This window comes from Vicugna pacos, chromosome 3, assembly GCF_048564905.1.
Source record: "Vicugna pacos chromosome 3, VicPac4, whole genome shotgun sequence".
NCBI lineage: Eukaryota > Metazoa > Chordata > Mammalia > Artiodactyla > Camelidae > Vicugna > Vicugna pacos.
Window position 1 is genome coordinate 29925308 of NC_132989.1, and position 12407 is coordinate 29937714.

General features: G+C 37.9%; 1 long non-coding RNA gene across 1 annotated transcript; it reads right to left on the minus strand.

Annotated features, from left to right (window-relative positions):
* Nucleotides 1–225: 225 nt before the first annotated feature.
* LOC140693975 (uncharacterized) lies at nt 226–11834 on the minus strand. The gene is made up of 3 exons (XR_012069701.1): nt 11760–11834; nt 3930–4009; nt 226–348 (listed from the first exon to the last, which is right to left on the minus strand). It is a non-coding gene; the product is annotated as an uncharacterized lncRNA (long non-coding RNA).
* Between the last annotated feature and the right edge of the window lie 573 nt (nt 11835–12407).

Consider the following 12407-nt stretch of genomic DNA (forward strand, 5'->3'; position numbering starts at 1 on the left):
GTAACAGATACAAAAGGTCCAAAGCTCGGTGCTCACTGAGGCTGGGCTGGGAAGCAAGAGAGAAAGTCCAGCACCACAGTCCATGGGGGCAACAGACTGAGTTATCACGGCAATTCAGTGCAGAGAACCAAAAACAAGAGAGATAAAAATTGGGGTTCAGGGTCATAAAAGATACAGGCTAATAAAACTTAACTAAACAAGGGACTGGGTCTCTGGTACCTGGTGCTTTCAATAGGCTCTCTGGGAACAGGCAGGCTGATTCCTTTTCGGTAAGATGTCTCCAAGGTGCTGGTTGGTGTCTTTATGATCTTGGCAAAGGCAAGGAACCTTGATTTCCTTATCTGTGATCTGTAAATAACAACACAGAACCAGAATTGATGTATGTGAAAGGACTCTAATAAATGTAAGATAGTATTAATTAATTTACAACTGTTGCTCAGGGCAACTCCATTGATCTAGAACAAGAGTCACATTTCCGTTAGCAGGGCTCAGCCCATCTCCATGTGTATAGAGCAACTGTGAAATCCAGTCTGCTACTGATTTTCAGCATTGTTATATGGTATCTTCTTTCCCAAGGCTGTGCTTCATGGTGTCCTGAAAATTTTTCTAACTCTGTCCTATGTTGAGAGTTCCCTAGAGCTTATTCCTATAATAACTTCACTGCTTGTAATTTGACATTTCTGTCCCAAGCCATTAACTTCACAAGACTAACCCAGAGAATGTGTGAAAGGTGTAACATCTTAGGATTCTTTTGTAGAAGTCTCCGAGCAATTAGGGGAAAAAAACAGTTCTTCAAAATTGTCTATGGTGGGTCCAACTGTAAAATTATTCCAGAATTTAGTTAGAGACTCAGCAGTTCATTGGCTTATGATCTGCCAACGCACACGGCAGCCTTTAGCATTCATAATGCCTATTTATTAAATGACCATAGGTCACCTCCTTTTGTTCCTAGCAGTATGCAGATGATCTTAAATAAAATCACATAGCTAAATGTCTGCAGTGCGCTACAGACAGACTTTTAAAACCCTAAACCTACATGACTGTTTTGATGAGGCATCTCTTATAGATACCCAGTGTGGCAAGATGTACCTATGCTGGATAAGTACATAGCACCTTACGGTGTGTTCCCACATGAACTGCTGCAGTCTGAAAGAATAAACAAGTTGAGTAAATGGGAATTTAGGTCAGCAAAAAGCAAGCTTTTTATAGTGCCATAAATTCAGGAGTAAAACACAGAGATTCATCACTGTGGCAGAAATGGTTAAGTGCTTCCCAATCCCCATTCTCCCTTTCTGCTCATTTTCATCTGGGCAGTTTGCCACACAGCTAAAAGCCTCTATTCCCCAGTCTCCCTGACTGTGTGGCAATTCCTTGTCTCGAAATGTAATGGTGGATGAATAAATATATAGAAAAACATCATCTGTAAGCGTACGTCTGTGTTACACCAGCCTGGGAAGATGGGTAAATCTTTTCCTTCAGCGAACAGCCTTTGGTATCTGACCTTTGGAGCAAGGGGTGATGGGAGCTGGCAAAATAATTAAGCTTGTTTGACCTGAACACATGTGTCATGTGCACATTTCTTATCAGGAACCATAATCAGAAAGACAAAAAAGAGCAAGTGAATCTGGAATCAGCTATGTCACTATAATGATGATGTTTTGCTACATAATATTCTTGTCAAAAGACACCCATATTCTTCTGAGATAGGAAGAGTTTAAGAAAGCATATAGACTTAGAAAAGGGTCAGATGCAAGGTTCATAAAACTGTATCTCCTCCTGCTAATTCTTCTGATCTCAGATCCTATTATAAACACCAAAGTGTTTTGTTCATCTTGGTTCCCCAAATCTTAGTTCAGTGTCTGCCCTTGCCCCTTACCCAGGGGGGTGTTCCTCCCTTGACCTCCCAATTTCTGTTTCAGGACCCCTGCAGTTCAAAGATACTAACTTGTTGTGCAGCTGTAACAAGTAATGGACTTGGACTGTCCTTAACGAATGATACGGCTTCATTTCATAAAACTGTCTATTTAAGTCACAAAATCTGGATCTAGATATCAAAAAATCTAAGGCCTCAGCCTTTAGGTATCAAAGTATTACTATCTTTACAAATGAAGCACAGAAAGATTAAGGGATTTACCAAAGATCGTGTGACTTGTTAGCCAAGACAAGGCCAGAACACAGGTCTCCTGTCTTCTAAAAGCTACTTTCTTTTATACTTTATGGAAGGGGGTCACTTGAAGCACCTCCAAAAGTGAAAACACACTGCAGAAATTCCTTCAGTGGTGCTGGTTAGGGAGGGTGGTCACGAGTGTATCGGTTACACATGGCCACAAGAACAATGTGTAACAAAATACCTAAAATTCAGTGGCTTAAAACAAGTCATTTGTTCTCACAGCCCTGTATGTCAACTGGGGTGGCTCTGCTTCACTCCTACTCTTTTCCCAGGTCAACTAGGTAAAGGATGTCTATCGCATGGTGATGACTGAGGCACAAGAGGACAAGTAGAAACCTGATGCCTTTTCAGTGCTTCCATCAGCCAACACAAGTTACATGGTCAATCTCAGCATCACTGGGATAAGAAAATCTACTCCAACTACTGTGGGAGGGCACACTGCAAGGTAATGAATGTGGCAAAGGAAGATACAGTCCTCTTGGGAACTGGTAGCAGTGGGAGTAGGGGTGAAGAGTTGGAGTAGTAATTCAGTCTACCACCATGTATCAGAAGAAAATGGGGTTTTCATAAAAGTATCTTATTTGCAGTCAGTGCCTACCATGGATGAAGCTCATAACAAATTGTTTCATACTCTTTAAAATTCCATTAAGTGATCACATTTCCTAGAGGAACTACATATAATCCAGGACACCAATTTTTTTTAGGAGACAACTGATACAAAATACAGAATTTGATTGATGAAAACTGACTGCTAGCAATGTTTTTTAAAAGGATCTCATTTTAAAAAGCAGATAAAAGTTTTATACCTTAAAAAAAGAGATGAAAGAGGTAAAGTTGGATGAATACCAAAGTTCAAAAATGTCAGTTCAAGTAGAACTTCAGTTAATAAAATGTGTTCATCACTAAGCTGTGTGTGTGTGTAAAATGGGTATTTTTTCATGCTGTGCCATCTACTTGTTCATAAAGTGTTATGACTCTTTACCAAGTAATTGTTATGAGATATCACTCACAAAAACTATTCCTTCATGGTACTTTATGAAGTCAGTTCAATAGGGAAAAAGCATAGAGGGTTTTTTTTTTTTATTTGTTTTTTGTCAATATGGTCGGTGAGCTCACAGAGACACTTCAATGATGAGGCTTACTTCTATTTCAAAATAAACTTTTATCTTATGACACCCTTTAAATTTCATAATGTAGAGATTCTTTTCTAAATAATATCTGATTTTAACTGACAAGCAGTATACCTCTGCAAACACAGCTGCACGATGTACTTTTCCTAAGTATATGTATATACCAACAAACTGTCAAAAATCTGAATTTAATCTATTGTTCCATGGTGCTGGGAAAAAGAAAATCTGTGGGTCTCCTCTGGAGTCAACCAGTACTTCATTTATAACTACTTGTTCAGAATATGTTAGTACTAGAAAAAAACTGTAAGTATGTTTTCATCATTTGATAAAATACTTCTTTTAAAAATTAAAAAATAAAAGTTGGGGCTGTTCTCTTCTTCACTGCTAGATGGAGTAACACATATTATGTAAATGCATGTGAAGTATTTCTGTTTTTGATGCCCTAATTGTCTCAGCTTCTCAGTGCTTTTGAATGTAGTGAAGGATATATTTGCAGTCATTCAGTCTTTGCCACAAAGAGATTACACTGAATTTTAAGAAGGGACTCATTGAGAAATTACCACTCTTTCAGATTTGATTTATGGAGGAACTCAAATAGGCTAAAAAAGATCACAATGAAGGTCACTTACAAACTGCAACAAATCTAAGTTTTCCGTCTTTTTCTGTAGCAAGTTCATCACCATCACAAGCGATCTCTCTGAAGCCCGATCTGTGGACATTTAAACAACACGGCTGGAGTAAGGCAACCAAAACCTCCGTGATGCCCGGGGGGTTTCATTTGGTAATTTTCTGTTCTTACAAAACAGGACACTCTCAAACATATTTGAAGAATAATTAAGCTCGGAGCTTAATAGGAATATTTACATTTGGTACATTAATTCTAAAGAATTCCAAAATATGTAGACCATTTCTGTTTGTATACTGTTATATTACAGATACCGAATAATCCCTGGAATATCATGTGTGCTCGATAAAGATTTGTTGAAGGAAATAATGAAAATAGTACTAAAAACAGAAGCTTTTCTGAAAATTTTAAATAATATTTTGGCACTCAAAGAAGATGGATTTTCACAAATGGTCTTAGTGTTGATATAATATGAATAAAAATAAAGTGTGGCCTGTCTATGACAACAATCATGAGATTCTTTTTCTAAGTGGTAGGCAAAATAGGCAATAAAAATTATCAATTCATTTCCATTAATTTCTCATACATCATTCTATTTAAATCAATGGAAAATTATCCTCATTGATTAAAGTGGCTTAAATATTTAACAGTAAACCCATTTTTTTAACATTTTTTATTGATTTATAATCATCTTACAATGTTGTGTCAAATTCCAGTGTAGAGCACAATTTTTCAGTTATTCATGAATATATATATATTCATTGTCACATTTTTTTTTCTGTGAACTACCACAAGATCCTGCATATATTTCCCTGTGCTATACAGTATAATCTTGTTTATCTATTCTACAATTTTGAAATCTCAGTCTATCTCTTCCCACCCCCCACCTCCTTGGCAACCACAAGTTTATATTCTATGTCTGTGAGTCTATTTCTGTTCTGTATTTATGCTTTGTTGTTTTTCTTTTTTTTAGATTCCACATATGAGCGATCTCATATGGTATTTTTCTTTCTCTTTCTGGCTTACTTCACTTAGAATGACATTCTCCAGGAGCATCCATGTTGCTGCAAATGGCGTTATGTTGTCGGTTCTTATGGCTAAGTAGTATTCCATTGTATAAATATACCACTTCTTCTTTATCCAGTCACCTGTTGATGGACATTTAGGCTGTTTCCATGTTTTGGCTATTGTAAATAGTGCTGCTATGAACATTGGGGTGCAGGTGTCATCCTGAAGTAGATTTCCTTCTGGATACAAGCCCAGGAGTGGGATTCCTGGGTCATATGGTAAGTCTATTCCTAGTCTTTTTTGAGGAATCTCCATACTGTTTTCCACAGTGGCTGCACCAAACTGCATTCCCACCAGCAGTGAAGGGGGGTTCTCTTTTCTCCAGCCTCTTCAGCATTTGTCATTTGTGGATTTTTGAATGCTGGCCATTCTGACTGGTGTGAGGTGATACCTCATTGTAGTTTTGATTTGCATTTCTCTGATAATTAGGGATACTGAACATTTTTTCATGTGCCTTTTGATCATTTGTATGTCTTCCTTGGAGAGTTGCTTGTTTAGGTCTTCTGCCCATTTTTGGATTGGGTTGTTTATTTTTTCCTTATTGAGTCGTATGAGCTGCTTATATATTCTGGAGATCAAGCCTTTGTTGGTTTCATTTGCAAAAATTTTTTCCCATTTCGTAGGTTGTCTTTTTGTTTTACTTCTGGTTTCCTTTGCTGTGCAGAAGCTTGTAAGTTTCATTAGGTCCCATTTGTTTATTCTTGCTTTTATTTCTTCTAGGAGAACATTTTTGAGATGTATGTCAGATAATGTTTCGCCTATATTTTCCTCTAGGAGGTTTATTGTATCTTGTCTTATGTTTAAGTCTTTGATCCATCTTGAGTTGATTTTTGTGTATGGTGTAAGGGAGTGTTCTAGCTTCACTGTTTTACGTGCTGCTGTCCAGTTTTCCCAACACCATTTTTTTGTTGTTTACAAAATCAAAATCTCAACATGTTCTTTATTTCATGGAGACCTAACAGTGGGAAACACAGACTTAATGATCCTCAACTGCTTCACTGACCACCAACTATGGGATTTATTTTAATTATTATCCTATTTATTTATGATTTTAGTATAACTGCTTCTAGTCTTTTATCTGTAAATATCTTTATGGAGTAGACATAATATTGTGCACACAAATGAGCTACCATTGCTTTTGAAATTTAAATTTAGAATACAAATATTTCCTTATGTTATTAAAAACTTTTTAAAGTCCTATTTTAATAGTACATAACAATTAGATATACTTACTAAATCTTATGTATCTACTTCCTAATAATTAAATTAATTAGGCTCCTTCCATTTTAAGTTATTATATATAATACTATGATGTAGAAATGTACTTATATTATGATTTTAGGCATTTCAGATTATTTTCTTAGGCTAGATTCCACAAGTGAAATTATTGGGCCAAATAATAGGGACATTTTCAGACATTTAGTTCAAATTCCCAAATTATTTTCCAAAAGACTTATGGCAGATAATTCTCCCATTAGTTTTATATTTGAGTGATAGCCTCACTTCTATCTCAGTAGTATTTAGCTTAATCTTACTTTCAAATAGATCATGAACATTATTACTGCTTTAAGTCTATATTTCTTTCATTACTAGTGAGGGTAGTGTCTTAGTGATTGTTTGTATACAATGAAAATTCAATCTCTGATTGTCTAATTTCCAAAAACAGATTTCTTTAAATTAAAATATTCTAGGTCCTATTTAGTTGCCTTTTCATCTAGTATAGGGAATTTCATTTCCTCCTATTTAGTGAAAATTTGGCAGTTCAATTATTTACCATGTACCACTATTACCCTAGAAACTGGAGCCAGGTCTCACTCTGGCCCTTCTGTGGCTGCATCTCTCTCTACAAGGCAAGGAGTCCCTGGGGCCAAAGGAACATGCAGCCTGATGTCTGCCCCCTCCACCTCCCGTCATGACAGTCCAGGTACCCAGCGACTGGAGTTCCCTACATGAATGGCTCCAAGTCTATGCCAGGGGTTACAAGGGTCCCTTCCACAACTCCCTCCCCTTCCATGGGCCTCCCTTCGTAGGCTGACCCTAGAAGTGCCAATGTTAGGAACCAGCCCTGCATAGACTCCTCCATATCTCACCTTTTGAGTATATTGTTTCTGAACTCATTCACAGATTAATCCCTGGAACTTTTATATTTCCTTTCAGCAAGTTGCAGGGCCAAGTTATTAAACACAAATGAACTGGAATCAGTATGGGTTTGAATTCTGGCTCTGCTCCTTACTAGCCTTGTGACTTTAAATAAGCAATTTAATGCGTTTAATCTCATTAAGCCTCAAATCTAGAATGTAGATACTTTCTAATACAGGATTAGGAGTATAGAATTATTTAATGTATATAGTGATTAACATATAAAGTCACTTGGTAAATTACAGTCTTCATTATGAGGAGAAATAATCAAGTATTAGGGAAAATTAGGTGTTCTCTTCATCTTCTGAGTATGTATTCAGGCAGAAAGTTCACTGTGAATTTGTGTGGATGTGTGTTAGTGCCTGTGCTCACCCATGTGGTCACAGAGACGCAGGTTTAAACTAAAAATTGAATGTTAAAGACTGAGTTTGGCTTAAAAGGTGCAGAAGTAGTAAAAACAGTCAAACTTCTTGGTATGAAATCCCAGCATGATGTGTCATAAAGAGAATCACATTCAAAATCAGCAAGTCTTAAAAAAAAGAATCAGCAAGTCTTATATTCACATTAGACTTTAAGGAAAGTAACCACTCTGAACTTCAATTTCCCTATTTATAAAATGGCAGTAATATTTTTTTCTCCCCATATAAGAATATGATTTTACATACATTTATTTATATGAAAATACAGATTATAAAATTATAAAATTTTACCCACTTTAACAGTAGTAGTACCTACAGCAGTCGTACAGGGATGAAGGCAGTATCTGTGGTTACAGTCATCTGCAGTGATTACAGAGAGTCGTGTCCACAGCAGTTCCTGTGATTGGCTAACATCCACTACTCTAGTTAGAATATTTTCACCCAAAAGGTACATATGCTCATTTTGGCTTCCGTAATGTCTCGTTCAATTAGCATTAAAAAATTAAATGGAAAATAAATATATTCATTGAAACAAGAAGAAAGTCAGTCTGAAAACCTTTAAATTTGGGGACATGGACTTGAACTGAATTCAATTCAGTAATGGTTAAAAACCTCCAGATAGGAAAATAAATGTAATATGGCTCATTATTTGTGTGTGTGTGTATGGAAGAGAGAGTGTGCGAGCGAGCATAACCTGCAGAAATAGTATGAAACTAGGCATATGATTCATTCTGTTAAAAAAATAAAAAAACTCTAGACCTTAGAAACATCGAGTAATAACTAAAAACAAACTGTAGAGGGATAAGAACAAAACGTCACTATTCTACCTTAATATTAACTCTCTTGGTTTCTTTAATATATTGATATTTACACCCTACCAAATTCTGAGAAATTTACTTCCATTATTTCTTCAAATAATTTCTTCTTTCTATATTTACTTTTTCCCTCCCTTCTGAACTCGCCACTGTATCTCCTATTCCAATCCTTCATATCTCTTTAGCCTTTCCTTTTATATTTTTTCTCTATTACTTCCTAATGACTTCTGGATGGTCTCCCAATCTGACTTTCCAGTTCTCTTCAGCTATACCCATCAGATTATCCATCTTATGTATTAGGTTCTATATTTCAAATAATACATTTTTCATACCTAATTTTTCTACTTGGTTACTCTTTATGATTCTTGCTGTATTTCATATTGCTAATATCATCCCTTATCTCTTTAATTAAACATGATTATTTTAATTTATTGGTCCATGTATTAGAATAGACTGTGATATAGTAATTAAAAAAACCCCAAACCTCAGTGGATTAACTTATCCAAAGGCCACTACAGGTCCTGGCAATGATTCAGGGCAACAGCATGTGGTGTCTCAGAAATCCATCATTATGTAGTTAACCTGTCTGGAGCATGCAACCCATTTGGTCAACACAGTAGGGGAAAAGAGTTCTGGAGAGTCTTGTATTGGCAATTAAAAGCTTCACCTAGGTGTAATAAATCATAACTTTGACTCATAAAGAAGTAGTAATAATCATAATCAGAGTTAGAAAAGTGCAACCTTCCTATTTGCCTGGAAAGAGAAAAGAACCTATTATGGATGAACATTACCCATCACTGGAGTCTCTGTGTTCCAGTATGTATCTGCTTCAGATTACATATACTGCCTGGTTCATTGATTTCCTTCTGAGTTAGTTGAACTCCTCAGATGGAGACCAAGAGTCACCACTGTGATGGTTAATTTGTCAACTTGGCTAGGCCGTGACTCTCAGGTATTTGGTCAAACATTATTCTACAGGTTTCCATGTAGGTAATTTTTTAGATGAGATTAACATTTAAATCAGCAGTCTTGGAGGAAAGTAGATCATAATTTGGGTGGACCTCATCCAATCAGTTGAAGGTCTTATTCTAAAGACTGACCTCCCTATAGGAAAATGGGATTCTGTCAGCAGACAGCCTTCGGACTCAAACTGCAACATCCACTCTTTCCTGGGTCTCCGGGCCACTCTGCAGATTATGGACTTGCTGTACCTGTGTGAACATAGCTTCTGGGAATACTCCTTTAGCTCACTATGCCAATTCATCCTGCATCATGACATGGAAAAGGTCACACTGCAATATGAGAATAAGATTTAAAATTCAGGTCTCATAATCCTGGATCCACCTCTTCTCAGAGGTCTCATTCTCCATCATAGATTCCCAGTGCTTGAGCTCCACAGAGTCCCCTGCTATTTCCATGGGGTGAGACCAGGACAGGGGCTCTCACAATGCTGAAGGGGTGCTGGCTGTCCCCCTGGGCTCCCCTTTTCCCCTGGAGGTCCTGCAGGTCAGGGGGAACCTCTCTCTGTGGTGCTGCACTGGCCTGTGGGGGGCAGGGAAGGGTGTGGTGAGCCTCTAGCGGCTTCTCTTACCCTTTGAATGCAATCTCCCTTGGTCTCTGTGGTGCAGGATGGTGCTTCAGCCTCACCTCTGTGTTCTGGGATTCTCTCAGTGATGTCTTGTTCATGAATAGTTGTTTGTTCTTGTGAGGGGGAGTCAAGTCAGGAACCACCTATGTTACCATCTTGGTGACTCACTGCAGAGGTCTCATTCTTGTGTCTGTTGAACCCATGTTTTCCTGAGGGTATTAGCTATTCTGTCTGCTTAACGGAGAATGGCACAGGAGTAAACCCTGAACTGGATCAGTCCTGGTGAGCAGGAGAGGCGGAGATGAGCCCCCCTGCTAGAGCATCCCAGGCCCCACAGAATCCCTGGGACCTTTTGCTGACCTCCAGCAGGCAGCTTCTCCAATCAGGGTTTCTTTAAAGCCTTAGGTGAATCCACAGAGGCACATTCACTCTCTTCTAGAGGCTGAAGACTGAGAAGTTAAATAGGGACATAAATGCTGGAGAACTGCTGGTCAGTTACACCTAGGTTAGTAACTTCTTGCCAAAGCAGGACTTTCTTCACTGCTGTCCTACTCCCCGAACTGGCAAGGGCACTGATCCTCTCGGCTGCTAGGGAGAGGCAGGTATCTGCAGTAAAGCGTGCAGGCCATGACTGTTCCAAGGCAAAGCAAGAAAAAGGCAACTGAGGCTTAAAAAAAAACCCTTCTCTTCTCAAACTTCAGCATGTATCAGAATCCCTGGGTGGCTTGTATAAACACAGATAGCTGGGCCCTACCTTAAGTTTCTGGTGCAGTAGATCCGGGAGTAGCCAATGATTTGCCTGGGACATTGGAGAACCACTGTTCTATCCCATTCTCCCATTTTCTGCTTCTGGCTTTCCCTGGCACCAGGCTGCTGCTACCCAATTATCCTGCGCAAACTAGTTCTCGGATGGTTTTCCATCTGAGAGGAGGGGTGCGTTTCTCCTCTGTTAGTTCCTAAATTCACAGTTCTCTTTGGCTTCTATAATTTCTCCAGCATTCATTTTGGAAAATGGAGCCTGAAATTTGTGTTATTTCATCATCTTGGCAAAACCAGAACCCACACCTCTTTCAACTTCCTCCTGTCTCCGGAGTTTAATGTTTACCTAAAACCTTGGTGATGAGTCATGCTGGTTGTGCCAGATAAAAATGAAATGATGTAGAAAATGTCTCATTAAACTGACTATTCTTGTTCAATTAAGTAACAACATAAAGCACACCAATTATGCAAAGCTGTCATCCGAAATCATGTCCAACAATAGGTCGCCTCTATTACATTAAGTTCCCTCTGGAAAACGCATTAAAATAAAAGGTCAGCTTGGTGGAGAAGGAAGTGGTAAAAGATCATGAAAAGAAAGCAGAGCAGTGCAAAAAGTTTCTAAAACCACAGACTGTGAACCCAAAGCTATAGTTATATGATTTTGAGACCAAGAATTTTCAGACTGTTCAATGTTTCCCTTATGTTGGAAATAAAAGTCTTCAGAATCTTGATTATGCAGCAGTATTTTAATTACATATGTAGGGTTTTTTTAAAAAATTATCTAATGCTACTTAAGTAACATGTACAATAACTCAGAATAAGGTAATAGTTTATAGCCAGTGACTCACTGTAAAGGGGGAAATTGAACTGTTTTTTTTAAATGAAGGAAAACAAAGAGGAATAAAATGAAAAAGAAAAACTATAAACTCTACAGTGAGACTGGGAACTTGTCAAAGGCAAATTATTCATTTTTACCTGAATCACACACATACACACACAGACAAATACACACATAATACATTTCTTGTTTATAAGTGTATTTATACCCTTTGCTTTCAGGTGGAGTCCTTTGATTGCTGTAAGCATGCCTGCTATAGGATAAAGACTAAACTATACACATGTACCTAAAACAAAAGAAAGTAAAGTAAGTGATTTTAAACTATTAGAAAGAGTTCTACATACACTTAGTCTACATGTAATTTCTCGTAGACTCATCCTCCCCTCTGCCCTCCTACCCCACTGCTCCTAAATATAGAAGAACATAGCAACCTTTGAAAAACACTGCTCTAGCCAATGTAAAAGACCTGAAATCAACAACAGTGCATACTTAAAAGGACGCTTTTCCTCTTTAAATTGGGAAGAGTTAAGGATAATTTCACAGCTCCTCAGAGGCGGCTGTCAAGAGAGCCACCAACACAGACCTCAGTGCCTGAGCCTCTCTGCCTCATCTCACAGGAAGCTGAGGCCCCTTGTCTGTGGCCCTCTTCTCCCTGAAGAAAGGCTATGAAAGATGAGTGCCAAATTATAGTAATTTAGACTTTATAACAATTTTCTGGTAGCAGACAATAATTGACGTTCATCTGTGGAGTGGAGTGAGGTTAACGATTCACATTTTTATTATGAAGGAATCTTACCCTGCTGAAATCTGCCAAAAAAAAACCCCCCAAAAACAGCCAATACGTATTGCTTTTGCA